Raw genomic sequence first — 23,034 nt, forward strand, 5'->3', positions numbered from 1 at the left:
AAAATGGATCTTACTGGCTTCATAGGCCTGCTAAAACTCTAACAGCATTGTTTTACAGCTTAAAGTTCCTTGGTTATACAATAGGTATATTATAAATATTGAAAATATGTTACGATTTACTATAAAGGTTCCTTACATTTCATGAAGTCATAAATATACCTGTGCTAAGGAAGTTCTTATTTATTAAGCTTTTTGTTGCTATTCATCTGCCAGTGAATGTTTGCCTGTAGTTTCCTCTCAGTCTAAAGAGTTGTGATAAGTCCAGAGAGGTTCCCCTGGGAATACTGTCTTCAGATACTTAGGGTGTGAACTTCCGAGGCATGGCAGTTGTTGCCTGTCACAGAGGGAGGTGCAAACTGATGTTGCTTGTTTGCTCCAAGAATCCCATATTAGTAAATACAAACCCACAGGAAATGTAAACAGCAGCAGGGCAAATGCAGAGCCCCATTTTCCTATCTGTCTTCTCATAAGCATGAGGTCATTTTTACTTGCTTGCTTGTTAGGTTTCCTAAGTGCTTTTTCGTGTTGTTGACCTTGAGAGTTTGCAAGGACTTTACCTGACACATTTCCTCAGTATTAACTTGATTCCCACCTCGCTCTCACTCCCTCTCCGTCCATATGTCTTTTATTCGGTGAATTTGGCATGAATCATGACAATAGAACTACGATGGTGAATATTATTTTTATGCGGTTTGGTAGAAATTTCATCTCAAATGATACAGCAAATGAGCATTAATTTTATTATTATCTATACCAAAGTAGCAGAGAGGACCAATTAAGCTGTCTCCCTGAGTTCCCAGCAGTTGCTGGAAAGAGACTGAGAACAGAAGCCTAGTTTAAATGTTCTCCATGCCACAGGAAGGAAACTTCTTCTCTTAACTGCAAAGGAGTTAAAGACTGACTTCATGAATGCCTCTGTCTTACCCTATCTGCTGCAGCTTCAGAATGCTGGAACTGATCCAGCCCAGTGGGCACCCCTTGGGCTCCTCCAAATATCACCCACTTCCAAGCAGAAGAGCAAAGAACTGAGCCGTTCTTCCACCTGTTAAAACATATGGACAGTATAGCAGGGATTCCCAGCTGGCCAAATCTAACCATTTCTAAGCAACTTTGCACAAGCAAACCAATCTGGTGGGCTCAGGGCATACCAGAAAAAAAGAGTCATTGTTTTACTCTTTTTACATTTCCCATGGCTACCGGAATTTTTCAGCCTAGGATCTAAGATTCTGAATGGTGTTTTTCAAGTTATTCCTAAGAAAATTAAACCATGCGAGCGTAAGTATTGTTATGATAAATTGGTTTTGTTATTATATAAATTGTTCACATATAAAAATATATTTCCTTATATTAAAAAACATATTGCTACATCATGAAACACTGCTGAGTGGCCCTAAAGAGCAGCTGATCATATGGGTTTCAAAACCTAACTTGAAAATAGTATATTTCAAGGTCTGTTTTCAGCTTTTTTAGCAAGCAATTGCTTACAGGATTACAAAAGTTTGAGCATAATAGCAAAAGATACAAGGCAACCAGTTGGGTGGCTTCATCTGAAGAAGCAGTAGCAGTTATATAGCAATAACAGTATGTATGACAATAACAATGTGATATGATACCGCACCACTAGACACTTTGCTGCTTGTCTGCAGTAGTGCTGTCAGTAAAACTACAGTACCGAGGAGTAGCAAGTCTAGTGATGAGCAGATGATGCTGTTTTTCTCACATGGTCAGTAACAATGTGCCTTGAGATAAAATTCCCACTTAAATAAAAGATATGTCATTGCCAGAACTATAGATATAATAACTCTGAGATATGGTGATTTGTATTCTCATCTTCAGCAAAATGACCATAACTGTCTCTAATCCCAAATTATTTATTGAATTACATAAACATTCAAAGTGGACAATTAAACTGCACATAACTCCACAATCCGCTTTGTTTTTATTAATAACATTGTCCTGGGTTCAGCAGTAGCAGTCATTTTTTCTCCTTCTTAGTAGCTGGTGAAGTGCTGTGGTTTTGACTTTCAGCCTGGGAACAGCGCTGATAACACCGATGTTTTTAGTTGCTGCTCAGTAATGTTTACTCTGACCAAGGACTTTCTGAGTCTCATGCTCTGCCAGGGAGGAGGGGAATCCAGGAGGAAGCAGAGACAGGACACCTGACCCAAACTAACCAAAGGGGTATTCCATACCACAGCACATCATGCCCAGTATATAAACTGGGGGCAGTTACCCAGAAGGGCTAGATCACTGCCGCGGTTGGGCTGGGTATCGGTCAGCTGGCTGGGCTTAAACCACGACAAACATCCTCTAAGATGTCATTTTTTAGTAACATCTTCTAAGAGGTGACATAATTCTGAGGAACAGTCAGGGTAGCTCTCAGATCTGGGGCAAAATTCTTGATAGACGTCAACTCTAGATTTTGAACAAGGTGGTTACCTTAGGACCTTCAGGATCCTCCCTGGGTTTATACACTGGCTGTAGGATTAAATCACCCTCTGTATTTATTGTACCACTGATGGAGGATGGGTTCTAACAGCTAATTTCAACAAACATCCTCAAAAATTCTAATAATTTAGACCTCTTGCTTATCTTCATCAAAGAAATCCTGTCACTTCCTTTGTCATATAAATCTCAGGTCTCCAGTGTTTACATACTGCTAAGCAAGCAAAGAAATCTGAACATACATCTTCAAACAATCTGATAATATGAAATCTGATGGATTATGGAAAATAGTACTTGTGAAAGACACAGGAGTATAAGGAAGATTTCTCTGGAAAAAAAGAAAGACAAGAACAGTGAGTAACATCTTTGTCAATAGCTACTGGGCACATAACAAATTGAGTCTGCTTGCAGCTTGAGATCAGCCCTGAGAATTTAAATGAGTTTTGCTCTGGAAATGCTTGAAAATATTTTTAGCTTTAAAATTTGCAAATCAAAAGTTTGGACTGCACAGAGTGCTTGCCCACTCTGAAGTTAAAAGCATCAGGGTCTCTGTGTTACATACTATGGCTTCCAAGGTCTAGGATACAGCTGCTACCTTAAAAAAATACAAAGGACAGAGTGTTTATGGCCCTCCCTCGTGCATATTTTCAAATGGACATGTTGCATATCCAGTTGTCACCCAATCACCCTCTCTTGAAATGAAAAGCTTGAGGGATCAGCAAGCAAGTTCAAGGGGAACTCAAGGGCAGAGGAGAACAAAAGCCAAGCTGAGCACAATGTTAAATGCTGTAGAAGTTCTGCCTTCAGCCACATATTAGGGGGTAGTGTTGACAGATTTAGCGGCTCCTCGCTACCTTCGTGGTTTTCCCACTGCTTTCCATTACATCCCTGCTCTCACCACACAAAAAACATGGGCTGAAGCCCAGTGTGGCCTGAGCCAGTGATCAGTGGAGGGCATGACAGGCCAGTTTAATTCATTAAAAATGCAGAAAACAAATCTAGCAAAAACACACACACTCCCCCCCAAATGCATCTAGTTTTTGCAAGGTTAGCGGATTGACTCAGCATACCATGTGATCAGATGTGTATCAGAGTGACACAAAGGGGGAAAAGATCAAGCAGCTGGGAGCAGAGGCAAGGGGAGGAAGGAACAGAGTAGGCGAGAGGGGGAATGACACCTCCTGCTATTACTGGAAACAAGACCTTAGTTTAGTTAACCTGTAATGTGAAACTGTACCCTGCTTATATATACCCTAAGATGCGCTGTTAAGTAGGGGCAATGCTCAAGACACCTCTCGAAGTGAATGAACAAGGCACATCTTATAAGCCCACTTTTTCAGTCCCTCTGCTGATTCAAATGGGCCAGATTCTGTTTACATATAATTTATAGCCATGTTTTTAATGTCATACCCAGCGCAGAATGAACTCAATAGCACTGTTGGAAAAGGCAGTAGAGAAGGAGAAGGTCATTGTCATTCTCTGCATGCCTAGACAGGAGTCATGGCTCTGTGTTTGAGAAACCCCATTCTAGAAAAAAAAATATATGTATTTGGGAATAATTTTTTCCTGTGGGAAACCCTTGGTGCATATCCTATCGGAGTTAAACCGAAACTGAAAAAATCTGAACACCGCTGTACCTGCAGATAATGATGTCAGGTCACGATGGCCCTTTCTGTTATTCCCTTTCTGATCAGTAGACAAAGTAAAGGCTGGAGACTGCAAACAGTGAAGTTGTCATGAGGTCTGTCCCTGCCAAGTTTACAGGATCAGCCCATATGTCTCACAGGATGGGAAATGTTAACATCATAACGATGCCATTTCTGAAGTGTAAATTTGGCGGCATACACTGGATTTGACACAACCCACAGGATCATTGTGGTTGGTGATGCTAAAGGTATTTTCTCTTCATAACGCATTTGAAAACTTAATTTTCTTTCAGAACAGAAAGAAAGAGTACTGAGGGTTGAGGGGAGGGCCAAACCATATGACTGTAGAATGCTTGTTAAAAATGAAGTGGTTTGAATGTTTTAATACAGCTCTACGATCATGAAAAGTAAATAGCTATACCAGTGAGTTCTCCTTACACAAAATATTAATTAGAAACTATAAATATAACAAATATTTCTGAATATGAAAACATTTCCTTTGTTTTCAGGTCCATATCTAACCTGACAAACCTTTAACTGAACACTAGCAGCCTTCACTGATTGAAAATCTGGGTATGTATAGCAGTGAAGTAAACCTCTGATTTTTCCATTTCTTTATACAACATGCAGGTGTTGGGAGTTAGATCCTCAAAAGGACAAAGGAACCACAGCACCAAGTGTTGCAATGCCCAGCATGTATGCGCCCTGCACTGTAGTGATCGATTAGGCTCCAGGTTCATTTGGCATATGGGAGAGGTAAGCCAGTAAAAATGGAATAACCTGCTGCCAATAAGCAGGATAGGAGCTGTGCAAACTGCCCCACAGCATTTGGTGCATTTTGACCCATAGGAAATGACAGTAAGTTGGTATTACAGTATCTGGGAACTCATCAGGTCTGTGTGCTAATTAACAGCTATTTTACATAGACACATATAGTCCTAGTAGATGCTGAAGGTCTTCAGGATACCAAACAGCCTAGGAGACCTGAGAAGAGGTGTAGCCTGCAATCTGTCCCCGGTGGGGTGAAGGAGGGGGTTCTGTTACTGACCCCCAAGTTAATGACTTCATATCTTGTATTTTTTACTTTGAAAATGTTGGGTCATTTCAATTTTTAATATATGTTAGTCTGGTTTTCTGTATTGAAGATTAACAACAATTTGTCAGTGTCACCTGGAGGAATTCAAATGCAGTGTTTTCCAAGCTCACCTTTCATGACTGTGCTAACAACAATCCAAGAACACCCCAGCCATTTCTCTGTCTGCTTTACTGCTTTGGTTCTAATGCCCACTGTCTGTATCTTATCTAACAACTTCTACGTGACAAACTACTTAATTTATGACCAGTTCTTGGATGAGATCCATCATATTTCATTTGTTTATAAAACATTTTCTGGTCAAAGGGTGATACCAGGCTTTTCGACCACAATGATGCTGGAAAATCCATCCTGCACCGTATCACATTTTCTGTTTACTCACATCTGTAATTATTAACATCTACAAGTCCTGTGTAACCTTAAGATTAGGCTACAATTTCTTCAGGTATTCAGTTTATATTTTTATTTGTTTCTGAGGTACTGTATGTGCTGCTCCCCAGCCAGGCAGTAATCATGCATGATTATTTAGAATATCTGTTCTTTTTATCAGATTTTCAGACTGTAAGATAGAAATTATCAGATCTCTTAATCAAAAGAATGTTAACTATTTCAGTAAATGCTTTCGTCATATTTTGGGCAATCTACTCTCCAAATCCTCATCCTCATTGTTAGTCTTGTCTTCACCCCCGCTTTCTACATGATTTTATATATTGAAGTGTGCTGAAGGGCAGAGGACATAATGAAGTGCTGCCTCTGTTAGCAAGACTTTTCTCCATTCAGAACCTGGAAATTCCAGAGTACCCCACAGTGACATGGGGCTTCTCATGGGAATTTTGGTAGTAATTTTGTCTAGTAATATTATAAGTATCTCTACCCATATTCAAAATCAGCTGTGGATATTTATAGCAGTCCTATTGCCATGCAAAAGAAGCATTTTTTTCATCTTATCCTGTTCTCCACTTTCCTCTAAAAATATTTAACTTTATAAAAGTCTATATTATTTTTTAACTGTCTTGTCTCTTTACAAACTTTTACATAATGGCTCTAACTAAAAGTCACAAAATTGGTATTATATTAACAAGTAAAACTCAAATTATCACAGGTGCAAACTAGCACTACGCAGTGCTAGTTGCATAACTGAAAAAGTTGCATAAATGGTGCCAGTTTTTCTCTGACGCATCCATGAGTTTTTTCAGTGAAAGTCAGAGATCTGTGAGTGCCCTGCTTCTCTTAGAATTGGGATTCAAATCTCCTTGGTTTTCCACTGCTTAATCATTGTTCTGTTAGCACCCAGTCTGGAGCCAAAATCTGGTCAGTGCCATAATTTTGATTCACAAACAAACTAGTAAATTGGGTTCTTTCAGGAAATGCTTGTGCATGGCCTCCCCTTTGTCTCTGAACTGCAAAAATGGTCGTCTCATCACATTAACCCACAACATGAAAAGGAGTAAAGAAGCCTGGTAGAACAGTTCAGATGTGGAATGTATTCGCTATTTTTAGGGGGAACGCCAGGAAAAAAATCTAGTTTGGTCTTTCTTAACTATTCATTCAGTATTAAACTCATCCTCCTATCCATTCCTAAATGTCAGAGATGGAAACTAACGATCACGTGAATAAATTGCAAAACCGCACACTTTATTTTACACACTCTTACTGCACCATTTTGAATTAGAAACAGACTTTAAACCATTAACCCATTTCATTTTGTAAAGATAGTTCTCTAGCAGACAGAAAACATTAAGGAGGTATTTCTTAAATTTTTAAAACTAATTTCCAAGCTAATATGAAAGTTATTACTTGAAGCTTAATATTATCATATGCATCTGTAAAGGTTGGTCAATTACAAGTTACCCATAAACCCTTTTTTGTTATTTTAACATCATAAATAGTAATCTGGCATTAAATATTTGTGATCTGGGCCAGTAACCTTTTTCAGTCTCACAGGACTTTTTTTAATTAAACTATATCTTTGTCCCATGTCTATAATCCTCTCTTTGACATTTTATATACAAGACACCTTGCCGCAAAAAGGTCAAGCAGTACAGTTATAAATGGAAAAGAGATTAAAAGTATTCTCAAGCCACAGTGATCTAAAAGAGAGTTAAATATGGAGTGTTCTTCACAGGCTTCCTTAGATGAGTTAAGAGGAAACCCTGTTGGCAGATTTTTATTATAAGAGCAGCAAAGCAAATGAAAATTATTTGACAAAAAAAATGAATAATGCACAATTTTAATTTGCATATTGGAATAATTATCTCTAAAAGAACCCTGTGGGGTTTCGTCTCCATAAAACTTTTATGTAGCCCATTGCCAAATGTGGCTTATGTGTTTATATAATTTTTCCTTCTAACATAGCTACATTATAAAAAATAAACCCCCAAACAACTGCAGTAACATCTTGCTACAGTTAATTACAACTGGGGTTGGTTTTTGTTTGGGGTTTTTTTTGCCTGAAAAAGAAACATGGTGGAAAGAAAGCACTCCCTCCTAAAAGTCTGAAAGAAGTTCAAGAAAACTAAGAATATTGAAGAGATATTGCAGGAGCTAGTGTAAGTCAGAGAACGATAAAGTAGTGTAAGTAAGCATATTCACAATTACAAGTGGCTTCTTTATTTTCATCAGAACATTAAGCAGAAATTGAAGGAACATTTTTCCCTAATATTCTCCAGCTGATATATTATGATCTCAACTTGCTCACCCTATGCCACACTGGAATAACTTTAATGGTGTACATGGGTACAACGAAACAATACATTACTTGTAATGTCTTAAGTAACCTAGCAAAACAGGGTACCCAATTGCTGAAATGCTGTTGTGTATCTTTCAGAGTTTACTTTGTTATCCCCAAGAGGCCAAACCCTCATCTGGAAACTCTTTACTGCTAATTTCTCTCTATCAATTTTATGTAGTCCAGTGAAAGAAGGGTATTTCTTCTAACTCTATGTCATCATAGAACCTGTTGTTTAGATGCAAATGCTGGAGACAGCATGGTTTGCAATGACCCCTACTTCTCTGTTTCACTTTTGAATGGTCTGTTAGTATGTGTGTTTTCAAATGGTCCACTGAATGACTTAGATACAAAACAGGGGTTTTACACCATCTGCTTAAAACTATTATCTGAGGCATCTAATTGAAGTGTGATACAGGACCTAAGTTTAGGAGCTGAGTTCCCTGTAGTCTCTCTTCACACTTATTCAATGCACCTAAATTAGCTGAGTAAATGGGGATACCCAAAAGATCCCAGTACAGGCATAGTATTTGTGGGGACAGCAAAACCAGGGTCAGTATACTTTTGTTACAGACCTAAATTTATATCAGATTGCTACTATTCAAAATCTTAAACACAATACATGTTTCAGTCTCTGCTGTTTCTTTTCTCTTTTCTTCCACTTTAATGTTTGACTATCATAAATAAGAGGTTACTTACTGTTTCCAATTTCTTTCAGTCCTTAGGAGATTGTATAAAGCAACTGAATTGGTATCCAACAAATCCAGCTCCTGTCCAAAGAAACTAGACACCCTGTTTGTAGAACGTCATATCTGACAGGGCTAGATTAGCAGCTCCGAGCCTGTTGACTCAGTCTTATTAGATCTGTGTGCTAATGAAATAAACATGTGAAAGAGAATCCATAGCAATTTATAAGGTAAAAATTTGCCAACAGTGTAAAGGCAAAATAAAGGAAATGTGAAGTTCAACTACACATTAGTGTAAAGATGCAGTGTGATAAATTGGGCACCCATCCCACATGCACACAGCTTTGTTAAGCATGTGAAGACTTATCTGCTTATTTGTGTACAGTTTTCTGTTGTCTTTTCAGCTGTTCAGAGTAAAGGAAAGCTTTTGGTGGTCATGCTCCACATATCTCTGAGGCAGCTCTTGCTAGATGAGGAAGCTCCATTACAAAGGGCGCACTTCAGAGTTTGGGCTTTGGGCTTGTCATGATGTAAGACTCCACATCTCATCTATCACTTGCATCTCTGGCACTCCTATGACTCAGGATTTTTGTCAGCTTTCATAAAACACCATATACTAGACATCCATGAGGGGAAAAACAAATACCATTAATTATATTTTTTATTACTCAAGCTATGTTTCTACTGGAAAAGATGACTCTAACTGCATTTTAAGGATATTGTCAATATCGCAATGTTCCAAAATTGTTTTAAAACCAACAGATCCATCCACCTGGGAATACGTTTATATATTACACTTCAGTCAAGATAAAAGTAAGCTGCCACAAAAAGTGTCTCATTTTTACCAGTCTTCCGGACTTCTATTGTGCTGGCTTTGGCTCTCGAACTGGTTCAGCTCACTAAACTGACAGAGAAGTGTTTGGTTACTTAGCTATAATTATTCACCTTTTGTAAATGTTAGTTTCCTGCTGTTTTATCTCCCTAAATCCGGTGTCCATGGGATCAGATATATCCCAGAGACAGTGCCAGGAAGTAACAGAAGCGTAAGGCTGGGACCAGGGAGAAAGGGGTCATAGCCTGCTACTGGAGTGTCTCAATAGTGGCACAGATTTCTCCCTTTGGCTCTTTCCTGCACATAGTGATTCTCACATGACTTGTGGTTTGCATTAGGACTTCTATGTTGCACTCTGTTTGTTGCCCTTGCAGATGGTATAGTTAAAGAACACGGAGTGCAATAATGGTCTCTGTCAGGTTGTCTAGGGGTGCATGGGATCAGTGAGGCTGAATTTCGCCCCAAGCACATATGGCACTGCCCTTCTGCCTCAATTTACCCCATGCTAAATGTGACTAGGTCTCTTTCTGAACATATCCTTGGCAATACTGTGAGTAGCAACACTGTATTTGTAAGAAGTGAGAGAACATCAAACATCAAAACCATATACAGTGTCATTTGCTAGTTTCTGAGAAAACGCTGAAATGATGTTTTAGGAAAACTGCGTTATTTCGGTATTCACTGAATGGCAGTCACTATTCAGTTGGCTAAATGAAGATGGGTGCTGGCATTTCCAATGCATAAGGAGTTACACCTGGCCTCCAGTTTCCACTCCGAAAGGTCTCAGGACTGTGTCACATCTGTCAGCCCCATGTGGATGTCTCAGATAAGCCCAAGGGTATTTAAAGTTGCTCAGTGTTTTGGCAACTCTGTTGAATCCCACGGCCTATTACTGGGACTTAGGTACTAAGGTCTTGTGTCAACAGCTACCTGTAGATGTCTACGTCCAGGTATATTAATCTCAAATTTAATCCCATCCTGAAAACTCATCTTGTTTTTGAAGCATAGGTGTCTACTGCCATTTTAGAGGTTCCAGAATATCCCAGATACCTACATGGGGTACCAGGTATAAGGTAGGATATGTGAAAAACATCTGCACTCTCTTGGAATGACTGCTGGAGTCAAAGGATCTCTGAGATGGCACTAGATCTTTAGATAAGTAAATTGAGTCCTGAGCTGTTCAGGGTCAAAAGTAGGCTCTGTGAAAGGAATTGAACTAAAAAATAACAGCACAGACACTCCATTCTTCAATTAAAAAAATTTGGTATCTCTTTCTCCTAGCTCCACTTCCACACATGGGTGGATACCCACACTTTTGACTGCTTCAGATTCCTGCAGTCCAGCAGCAGGTGTATGCTGTTCAAGGGATATCATCTCTTGGTGGGCTGTTGACAGGGAGCAGGCAGGAAAACATCCTCCTACATAAAGCTCCAGCAAATCTGTCCCCAGCTTTGCTTGCTTGTGGTCCCTCAAAGGAAATATTCTGTTTTCACATGGCTTCAAAAGATGTGGAGAAAATGCAAGGGAAAACAGGCTGGGTGGCATATTCATAGGGGCTTCAAGGATATACTGCATAACCCTGTAGTCTACCTTGACAGTTGAGAAACAGCAATTTAGAACTAGAAATACAGAAACACTGCAGGAAGCACAATAGGGAAACAAAGAGTATATTAGTTTCTTAATCACTGCTGTCCCTTATTTGAAATTAAGGAATGTATGAAACTGCGTATATGTTTTTCCCTCCCAGGAATTCAAACTATATTGCGTATGTGATAAAAATGACTTTCCCATAATAATTTACTTTCCCATTCACATCAATATTCATACCCTAGTGTATGGTTTCAAACAGATTTTTCCATTGCATCTGTCCACAGAGCAAACAAATCTTTATGCGTGTTCTTCAATTAACTTTATTCGGTGCAGACTCCATTAACATGTAAATGAAAAAGTCACCCTGGCCTGGTCTACAATGCCCTAGAAAGTTTCATGGGCCTGTTTGGCTGAAGAAATCATACCTTCTGAAGAAATTACACCTTTAACAAACAGCTAAACTTCAAAAACCCCTAATATGGTGTAGCAACATTAAGAATTAATTTAATTTAATATTGTCTCCCCTTTTGGAATGTAGCAACATCTCATTAGTTATATAACTACGAAAGAACTTCTTTAAATCATGATTATTTATACTTCACTAGCTCAGCAACAAAATGAAATATCCTTAAATGTAACAAAACCACAATTCTTCCGTTTAAAGGTTAGAGTAAGCTATAAAGGTTCACTTTAAGACAGGATTGAGGATGTCATGATGTCAAACACTATATTGCTCTACCCTCACTCTTATCAATAATCAGTAGGTACTATAGTTACCTTAACTGTGATTGCAGTAAGAAAGTTAGCACCTGCCAAAACTTATGGTTCTGAAAATGAAAAAAATCACAAAGTGCTGGATTTAGCTGCAAACCACTTTTCAGAATTAATCTATTTCAAGCACAAGGTGATAATAGGTTATGAGGGTGCTTAGGATGCAAAATTATTCGTGAAATATTTTCCATCTAGTAATTCATTGTGTATAGTTTTGCATATTATCCCTAACGATTCACTGTGCCACAGAATATGCTTATCTCCATTATTCATCATGATTTTCACAATCTTTCTTTCTACAACATTCTCCAACAATTTAATATCACCAACAAAGTAAATATTCTACCCAAATAGTTGTTACTTTCATGAAAGAAAGGCCAAGTCAAAGAGACTTTAAGTAACTGCAGTAATGAGTTAAAACTTATGAACAACCTGGATGTTTGGCTTGAAGACATTCACTGTATTTTTGCCTTTTTTTGGAGAACAAACTATTTCTACATCCCCAAATTTATCCTATGCCCTTCTTCAGTGATTTTGTTCCTGCATGTTGCAGTTTCTTTTTAAAAGCTGAACCTGTAGCTCCGCGGCAGCAGCTGCCACCTGTACAGCACATCCCATTGGATGTGTTGAGAAGTGAGTATTCATCTTGTGTTCTCCAGGCATGCAAATGTCCCACAGCTCAAGGGTCTGCTTGGGAAGTGCTGGGCTTTCCCAAGGGTTGCTGCAGGCATTGCTGGTGGTTTTTTGGTTTTCTGGTTTTGAGTTTGGGTGGGTGGGTTAAGTAATACAGGTTTCCTGGCCTCTGCAAAATAAGATTAGCCTGGAAAAATTTACCATCCTTCCTGCAGGCTATTTGTGAATTTACAGTAAGGCTGTCTGATGAGTACTCACAAACCATATTCCATCCACCAACCAGTTTTTGAAACATGGCAGAATTTTTGTTCTCAGTCTGCTGTCATTAGTATTTGGCAACATTCTTTAGCAAAAGTCTTTAGTCTCTAGTAATTTAGTAGTTTAGTAACAGTCAATGTAAATTGTACTTACTTGTATTCCTGGTTAAACTTCTGTGGCTTCCTTCCTGGACTTCTGTGAGGTTGGAAAAATAAAAATTAACCAGAGAAGCTGTGAAGATCAATTTAAAATACAAAGTTAGTTTCAAAAAGGTATTTTAATGGCTGGTATGGAAATGGTTTTGGACAGTTTCAGTGGTACTAAAGCACTGTTCCCTTTTTCTATAATTCCCAAGGTCATTCTTTGTTCTTTCATTCTTTACATAAAAATCAATCTTCAGGAATGGCTCCTGCTATTGGAGGTATATTACATATTTTAGTTAGTAATTCAGCTACTTTTTGTTTTTCCCATATAAAACTCTCAAATGAATACTCTCCAGCCCCAGGGATTTTCTACTATTAACTTTATCTAGTTGCTTTAATGCCTTATATTCAGGGGCCACTCTATTTGACGATGCCTCATCTGTAAAAATTAACCTTGAGTTAGAAATGTCTGCCTCATCCTCATTAGTGAAGGCTGATTACAAAGAATTCATGTAATTTCTCCACAATCTCTCCATCCTTTTTAATTACAGCTTTAGTGGTCCAGTTGACCTAGTCACTTATTTAGTGTCTTCTTCCTGATACAGTTAAAGAATTTCTTACTGTTGGTTTTAATGCATTTTGACTATTAGCCTTTTTAAAAAGCTTTTAATTGAAAATTATAATTCAATCTATAAAAAAATGAGGTTTTCCTGGTGAGAAGTCTAACTGCTTATAACAAGATTGATATTTGGTTTTCATTTTGCGTAACTTTCTTAAGAGCAGTGTTCAGCAAGCAACCCAGCAGATACTAACGGACATTGCCCACCATGATGTCTATTATTCACGTCACTACTAGCAGGAATTTGGAGAACTGCAAATATAAACACCACCTGGAGGAGAGGGATCTTTTCTGTCCACGTTATCCAGCAAGTTGCATCAACATTAGGAAACACATGCTGGATCCTTGTACCACCTTCAGGGTGTTCTGTGAAAGCTGGCTTTGCCTAAGTGCACAAGACATGCCTCCACTTGGTAAACCTTCCTGTCTTCCCTTTCGTGATTAATACCTTTTTTTTTTTTTTTTTGCACAGCTTAGGAATCAACCCTTTTCTCTTGAATTTTACCTCAAAGATAAAAACTTTTATTGCATTTGGTCACTGTATATTCCCTGGTAACTTTTAAATCCATTACCAAAAGAGATGGTCTGAGTAGTACCTGTACAGACCCAATCGCATCTTCATGTCTGATACGTTTTAGGGAAAAATTCTGTGTTATTAATAGAGGTTGCATAAGGGGAGTGAAAAACATCTTTCATCTACACCTATCACAGAGTACCTTGAATAAAGATGTCTTTTTTCATTTTCTGCTTGAAATTATATCTTACCCAGCATTTCTGAGAAATCTACTTTCTCAAGCCATCCCTACTATGTGACAATGGCACGCTCTTGAATAAGGTTTCATAACAGTTTATAATAGCGCTTAACTGAGTGATATAATTATATAGTTTCAGTTATTCCAATAATTTCCATTTTAGAAAGTAGAATGCTAAGATATTCACCTTTATTCATATTTCCAGAAGTAACTGCTTGTCATGTGTCTAAACACAGATACATAAGACACGTAATGGGAGAAGAAATGTTGGTACTAATACCTACTTTATCCATTGAAGAAAATTTCATTCCTACACATTCTGCAAGGGCTTTTGTTATTTAAAAATAGTTGTGTATAAATATATCCTAATTTTTTTCTTTAAATTTTTCATAAAATCTTCCTCCATATATTTTTAATATTCAAATTTACTTTTTGCAGGAATTTAGATTTGTATATTTCTGATTAATTGTAAAGAATTAAATATCTGTAAATTAAACTGAATTTTCATATTTAGATATTTGCTTTCAAGAAGCAAACTCAGTCTTGAAGAAAATGCAGCACATCAACTGCAGAGAAAACTACTATATTCTGACTTTGATCTGTACTAGCTGTTTGTCTTTCATATTATTGTGTTATTCTCTGTATATCTGTCTTTGACCTCATTAATCACAGTGTAGTTTTAGTAAACTGTTGCCTGGCATTTAGATGTTCTACTGCTTTATGCTAGCATCTAAATTTATACTGTCAGATAAGGAAAAGTATGGCTACATGCTGACTGGGGTTTTGCCTGGGAGTGGGTACCTCTGTATCAAGCCTGTGTCCCAGCTCAGCTGGGTATTGGAAACCAAGAGGCAGTACTCCTGCCCTTTCTATTCCCCAGCCTGGAAATTTCATCCTCGTTATAAAAGCAGATTTCTACAAGTATGACACATACATTAACAAAGCAGTGTATTTTGCTGAAAAAAATCATCACTGATTCAAGTAATCCCTAGATTTCTTTGGTTCTGCCACTTTCATTGCTCATTTTGGGATTTGCAAGCTAGCAATAAGATGCCATACAAGCATAAGCAAACCAAGCTGGCTAAGGCAGTACAGTTACTGATGTTATCTTGCTGCATTTAGCAGGGCTATATTGACAATAGCAAAACTGTCTGATTGAGACCTGGCAGGAACACTGTTGATTACAGTACCACATTTTGCCTTTCAGCCCTTGATGTGGGCTTTTCTCTTTAAACAATTCAGCTTATTTGGTCTCCATTGTGGCACAGCAGGAGATATTTCTGTGTTTGGGATTTGAGTATTCATGCACTCTTAGGTGTGAAAGCAGTTTACCTGTTGAAACAGCTTGAGGAAATTGTTTAAATTTTATTTTAAAACTGACACCTTATTGATAGCTGCTCAGATGCCAAGAAACTGAAGTCACAGAGACTTGCAGAGGGAACTTGACATGAGCTCATATCTGTGTGACTGCGGTTTCCACTGCTGAGATACAGCACAGTAGCCCACATTAAGAACTATTCTCATAATCCAGAAGAGTCTTCTGTAAAGTGGGAAAATGCTTTATGCTCCCTCTAAGGGTGAGGAGAGTATTGAATTTGGGTCTTCCACAGCCTCGACCAGTCCTTGATCAACCAGCCTGTTGCTTAAAGAAAAGACTGATAATTTTAAACAGAAGAGTGAGTCTGGCTTTGCTGCTAGAAGGAAGGTATAAAGGACCCACACTTCAGCAGGAAGTTGAAGCCTGTGGTGGCTGAGCTCTCTTTCCATGTCCCCAAACGCAAGGATAGACACCAGTCTTTTGAACTAGCCTCAGAGGCACCTGAAGCCTTCATGGGGTTAGTTCTTTTCTTGATTGGCTTCTCACCAACAGGATGAAAATGTGAATTGGTATCTTAGAAAGGCTTTTAGACCATCAGCCCCAAATCTGCTGTTAGTTGGGGTCCAATTCTGCCACCCTTTTGAGCAGTACCTAAATGCACATGTAGAACTGCTGAATTCAATGTAACTAATTGTGCAGTAAAGTACTAATCAGATTGAATAATGGCAGCAGAATAGGGCCCTCGGTAATAAGAATTAATCATACCAGATCTTTGAAACTGATTTTTTCATTGTACAGCTGAGCTGACAGAACAGATGAAAGCAAAAGAGACAATACTCAGGAGCATAGTTACTGATAAATAATTACAGCAAGGACATTATAATTATTTAATTAAAATTTGTGCATGGGGAGAGATTATGAGGCTTTCAGCTTGCTGCCTCATTTAGATGATACTAGTCATTAACCAATTTTGCTGTAGTCAGCTACTAAATGTCCACACAGCCTGCCTTATTTTTTAAACCTCTTCAATCAGCAAAACTGGCTGCATGCACTGTGTAATGCTACTGAAGAACAAAGTGCCACACTTAGTGATATAATTAAAGGCAGTCTCTAGTTTTTAAAGGAAACTTGTACTTTAATTAATCAAGACCATCAAATAAACAGGAACAGTAGAGTGTTCATCTCTGCTTCTGAAGTTATTAATTACTGAACCATACAGAGATAACTGTGGAGTTGACAATGCCTCTGTAATTTTTCCTACTGAAGTTATATTGTTCCTTCCTTTAATATTGTTTTCTACTGGCTTTTGTCTGGGAGTATAAACATCACAGACATATAATGTGTGAGAACAGTAGTATCTACACCACAAAACATGTTTTCTCGATCACCTTCCCAGCAATTTATTCACATCTACTAATTTTTTAGTTCAAGGCTATCTTTAGGAAAATTTTCCCAGCATGTCTTTCTGCAGCTTGCTCTCTGAATTTGCACCCTTAAAGCAGGCATTTTGCAACCAGCTGTATCTTTCTGTTTTCCAACTGGCAGATATTTTATTTCTTCTTATGTTTTCCCTCAGTTTCCAGCTGGTAGGTATTCTAACACCTCTAATGTTTTCCCTCAGTTTTCAGCTTCCCATTGCCAAACAGATGGCATGTTCTCACATTTACACAACAAATCCTAATGTTCTTTTGGTTATACCAATACACAATAGGAGTGACACTTATGCATCTGAGAGAGTTCAGGTTATGTAAAATAGGTATTTGCGATGGAAAAATGAGGCCCACAAACATAAGGAGATATAAGTATACAAAATACACAGAATTTAATGTAACTCACAGAATTTAACTTGACTAAATGAAAATAAGCAATTCAGATATTAATGTATAACTATTGTAGAATTGTGTCATCTTTTTGTGGGCTTTCTGAGACACCCTGTTACATTTCATAGTGTTACTCTGACACATTCCGTTTCCCTTCTCATCTAGCAGACTACTTTCCAATGAAACTTAAATACTCAGAGTCCAGTAACACTGGAATGGAACCACTTAATTCTCTGGTGCCTCAGGATGTGTGTTGTTATTTTTGATTTTCAGGGGGAGCAGCACATCCGGACCAAAACCAACAGATTCCCTTAGACACCTGATTAAGAAATTTTAGATGGGTTTGTCCCACGCTGGGTGGGCAACCTCAGTGTCCTGGGCTGAAAGCCTAAGATAATAATGTAAAAATCAAGAAAAAATGAGAATGTGGACAACAACAACAACAAAAAAAAAAAAACATTTAAATCTCATGAATCAGGGTCCTCTTAGAATTGTTTAACTAATACACTTGAAGTATAGCATTTTGACACTAAAATGTGCAGGACGAGGAACAGAGCAAAAGAGCTCCCACAAACTTCAGTGTCTGGATATTCAGCATGGATATGCAGCAAAAAATCCCCAGACTTTCAAATTCATTCCCTCATCTGTAGTTCAATAATAATTGCTCCATGATAAAATATCAGAAATGATTGATAGCAATCAAGAATAATTGTATTTATTCAATTAATATTAAAGTGATAAAACCTTTCAGGTTTTTGGTGTGTTCTCAAGGTATTTCTTGTTCAGGTTACTTGCAATACTTACTCATCACCCATTTCTGCTTTCCAGTCATGAAGAAGTTAGGCTACCTATAAAAACCATTGAGTAGAACAAAGCAATGCCCAAATATTTTCTCACCCTCCCAGCAGGGACAAAATCAGTTTTTATTGTACTATTGTACTCAGCAGTTCTCTGGAATAACACATGAACCATATCCTTTAAGAGTTTCAGTATTAGATGCAAGTGTTGAAGACAGTCCCCATTTACTCTGAGATCACTGTTTCTCATCAAGAACTAACTACACTTCATACCTTCTAAACAAACCAGAAAAGTCATGCCTAGGTTCCCCTGACACATTTTCTTGAGAAGTTAAGTATTAGTTCTTACAAATCAGTACTTATTATTTCCATTTTAACACTTTCAACACAAATGATCCAACTTGAGAATTTACTCTATGAATAAGAGCACCTTAATTCTGTGGACCAGGCTGCTAAGGGAGGAGGGATTTCTGCAGTTGTACAATTTGGTACATTTAAACTCAAGATCGTTCTGTGGCAACTTAACTCAATTTCTTTAACATCTTGTTTCATAGCAGTAGAGGATTGAGTGCCAATAAACTACACTGTGATATCTTTTTTCTTTAATTTTCTCTCAAATTTTGCCTGTTCCTTTGTATGTAAAACTTCCCTACACAGCAGTCATTTTAAGGTGCATCCTAATTGAAGACCTTGATTTACACTGTCTCAAACATACGATTCATTTTCTACTGAAATATGTTGGGATTTTTCTTTTTTTGCTAAGAATAATGAGTTATCAGTTATTTATAAATGGAATTCATATACATTTCAGAGCACAGCTTTTGATACCTGAACTAAATGCACTCTGTTTCAATGATGTTATCACACTCCATTCATCCTTCTCATGAGCGGTGGATGCACTAGAGTATGAACTTGTATGGACAATTTTTGTTCATGCAATCTAGCACTCTCCTTGGACATGGGCTTGTTTTGAAGGATGTATGGACAAATTGAAAAAGCTTTGCTTAAGATCCCCTAGGGAAATGCTGAATGATGGAGAGTGTGTTTCAGACTGTGCATTCGTCACATGCCAAATGTTATTGACTGAAGATGCCATTTCTCTTCAAACTGCACTTTTCTGAACCTTTTCCTAGATTTATAAGCCCTTGGAAATTGAGAAAAGTCTCTTTTCCAAAACGCCATAGGAAAAAGGAGTGACATAAACTGCCTTTTTTTTTTTCTTTTATCCAGGCATTCATAATTTAGATTCACATCATGTCCGAAGGAAGCACATATTAATCAAGCTATGACAGAGGGCAGCAGAACATTTTGATTCTGCCTGCATGTACTAGTTATGTATTCTTGGAGCCAGAGAAAGTGTGACTTCATGTATGTGTGACTTAGTGGTTAGGACAGTAAGTGCCCAAGGACATTAGAAGCTGACATGAAGGATGGAGAAGACTGTCCTGATGAGTATTTCACCTAAAGATAGCTGACAATCCAGTGGTTATGAAATCTTGGGAAACGAAGGTTCACATCCCCTTAGACAAAACTGTGTGCATGTTTCCCACATGGCAAATGACTACAGAAACTGCTGAGCTTTGGGGAGGATCACTTACAAGCAGGACATTTTTCAGAGTGAGATTCATTAGATTTGACCTAGCAGTGTCTAATAAATTGTGCTCTGAAGATAAAAGGAATGGAAAATCATTTATGGGCCAGGCATGAAAGAGATGTTGGCTGCACTGCATGGAGCTGCAGCTGTGGTCAGAAACGGAACAGCAAACAGGACATTCTCATGGAGAAACTGATGATGCTTGCAATTTTGATACCGATCAGGCTATTGATCAGGCTAAAGGGAAAGGGGACCTAGAGCTTCATTTTGGCTTTAGGATTTTAACCCTACCCACAATTAATTTTCTGATCTGGCCGTTCAAAGCTTTGCCTTCAAGGGATGAATGTATGCAGCAACACTGGTGAGTAACTTGACCAGAAAGCAAACACACTGATACCTTTTCTAGTAAGTGTCACTCTTGCATGAGAATCTGAAGCAGTCACAGAGGTAGCCAATCAGCTCCTGCTGCTGCCAGTACATTAAGTGGCAGAGAAGTTTTTCAAATAATACAATATTCTGATTCAGAAATAGATCCAATTTGATTCAGGCTTGAAAGGCCGTGAGTTATTTCTTTTTATAACAGACAATGACAAACTAGCCTATTGCTGCTGCTGACACACTAAGGACACACTGATGGCATGCTATCTCATTTGCCAGTTTCTTAGCTATTCCAAACCTTTAACACTTATATGCCCACAAGTCCTCTCCATTTTAATGTAGCGAAGTCACTTGTACATGCCTGTCCTCTCACTGTGTGTGTTTCTGTTCTCATGATTTCAAGTTCTTCTTGTATGTAGATGAGGTTCAAATTTCTTTCCCAGTTTTCTCTAAGGACGTGCTTCAGAGCCATTTCCCGTTCTTTATGTGAAGTATCTATTGGAATGCCTGCGAAATATGCTAAGATAAATACAAATTGTATTTTTAGGTTCAGATGCTACTCAGAGGTCTTTTTACTATGAGGTAAACGCCTAATTTATTTCCTGTTTCCCCAGCTGGCAGTCTAGACAACATGCCCATCCAAGTAAATCACATGCCAACAAGACATCACTGCTGTGTGAACTAGTTCATCTCCTTTGAGACAGCAGTCATGCAGCTGGTTGGAGACATCAAGAAGAGCCTGCCTGGAAGGATCCAACATCCCATAGTACAGGGCAGCTAAGAGCTGAGTAATCAAAAGCTGAATGGTGTAACACCATGTAACACATGTAGTGACAGGAAAGGGGGAACGGCTTTAAACTGAAAGATGGTAGATTTAGATTAGGTATTAGGAAGAAATTCTTCACTGTTAGGGTGGTGAGACACTGGCACAGGTTGCCCAGAGAAGCTGTGACTGCCCCATCCTTGGAAGTGCTCAAGGCCAGGTTGGATGGGGCTTGGAGCAGCTTGGTCTAGCGGAAGGTGTCCCTGCCCATGGCAGAGGGGGTTGGAACAAGAGGATCTTTAAGGTCTGTTTGAACCCAAAACATTCTATGAGTCTATGATTCCACAGCTGAACAGATCCAGGTCATGGACGACACTGGATCTGGCCCACTTAATCTGAGCTACCTTCACCACACAAAGCATAGGTGAAGTTTTTTGTGAGAAAAGTGTGGGAAGCTCTTCCCCTCCAGTTTATCGCATCCCTCAGACAGGTCTGCTTCACAATATTGCTAATGTTCTGCTGTTTTCTTTGAAAGTACACAAGTGGCCAATGAGAGTGCAGCCCTTTTGGGCACCAATCCAAAACAACATCAAGCTGGGAATGCCACAGTAATTAAAATTAGTCACACATACAGTGATGAGTGGATAAGAGTGAAAGAAATAGTAAAGAAAATGAATTAATGGGAAGTGTAAAAGTGCAGCTGCATAATGAAAATTATATACAGAGAAAAATTATTGCCATGATGAAGCTTGGCAGCAAGACAGTAACCAGAAAACACCAAATTATTTGAGTGGCATTCAAGCAATACTACCAGCAGCTGGCAGTGCTAGAGATGAACTGGATGTACTTGACCAGCTGGCTTCAAGGACCTCTGGAATCCAGGCAGAGAACCTTTCCAGGGCTACATAGAGAGAGAAATGAAGGAATGTTATTGAAATACATTTTCCAGTACCATTCTCTTTGCCTTAATTCCTCCTTGGTCGAAATTTGAGAAAAATTGTGGGTGTTTGCAACAGGAATCTTCTACTACTGATTACCCATTTTAGACTTAATAGTACAGCCTTTCTTCACTGTGCTGGAGTATATTACAGTTTACGTCCAACTTTAGCAGTCCCACTCTTAACAATTCATGAAGGGGATAAATATATGGGGGATAGTAGGCAGCAGGGTGTTTCTTCCTGGGAGATAGTAGAAAGCAGAGAGTACTTCTTTTTGGCAGTCTAGGAGGAGACTATGGTTCTATAATATTTGTACTGTATCAGTAAACTCTCTAGTCAGAAATACCCCATTACTTTTTTATGAATGACTCAAACTGTCCACAAGGTTTAAATTAGTCAGTTCATGGGACCGAACACATGGCAGTTTCTTCACAGTAGGAATTTGTACATAGGTACTTCAGGCACCAGAAAATAAGGGTGCATTAACCTCCCAAATACATAACAGTTATATCAGCTAACTCCTAGAAATTTCATAACCAATAATTATGCCCCTTCTAAGATTCTGCTAGTACCACACAGTGACAGTCCTGAAAAGCAGAAGCTACAGCCTGCTAACGACAACAGCATGAGTGATTCTAGAAATGCTTTTTCTCACCTTTTTATTTGCTATCAAATTTCACGTATTGATTTTAGCAAGGACCCGTTTGAACCTTCATCTTCCAGAGGTAAACCATGATAAAACCTGCACAGACAAGGTAGAGCTCCCCAGGAAATATGGCGACAATCATGAAAGCAAAGAAAAGCAGCAAAGCAATTGCTGTGAGGAGCTGGGTAGCCCAGGGAAGAAGCACGAGTCTCTAAGAGGGGAACGTGGCAAGGACCTTCATTTGAGTCCTCTCCAGTATGACGTTCTCATCATTCATCAGTGGCAATTTAACTTTGTTCACAGACTGGCAAGACAGTTGGTTAGGCTGCTATTTGAAGTTAGCTTTCTAGGTGACTACTGTATTACACATTATACTTGGAGCCTAGATTTATACAGTCTTCGAGCACGCACAGAAGCTTATTAAAATTAATTCTTTCCCTAAGGACTTCTTCTGCTTTTTCACACACACACTTCACAAGAGAAATGGCTCTTCAAAACTCACGCTTTTTGTCATAATAATTGCTTTACACCTCTTGGCAACTTTTCACACCATGTGTAAAGTACTGTAAAGTACTGTTTCATTA

Source organism: Lathamus discolor, chromosome 1 (assembly GCF_037157495.1).
Source record: "Lathamus discolor isolate bLatDis1 chromosome 1, bLatDis1.hap1, whole genome shotgun sequence".
Classification (NCBI taxonomy): Eukaryota; Metazoa; Chordata; class Aves; order Psittaciformes; family Psittacidae; genus Lathamus; species Lathamus discolor.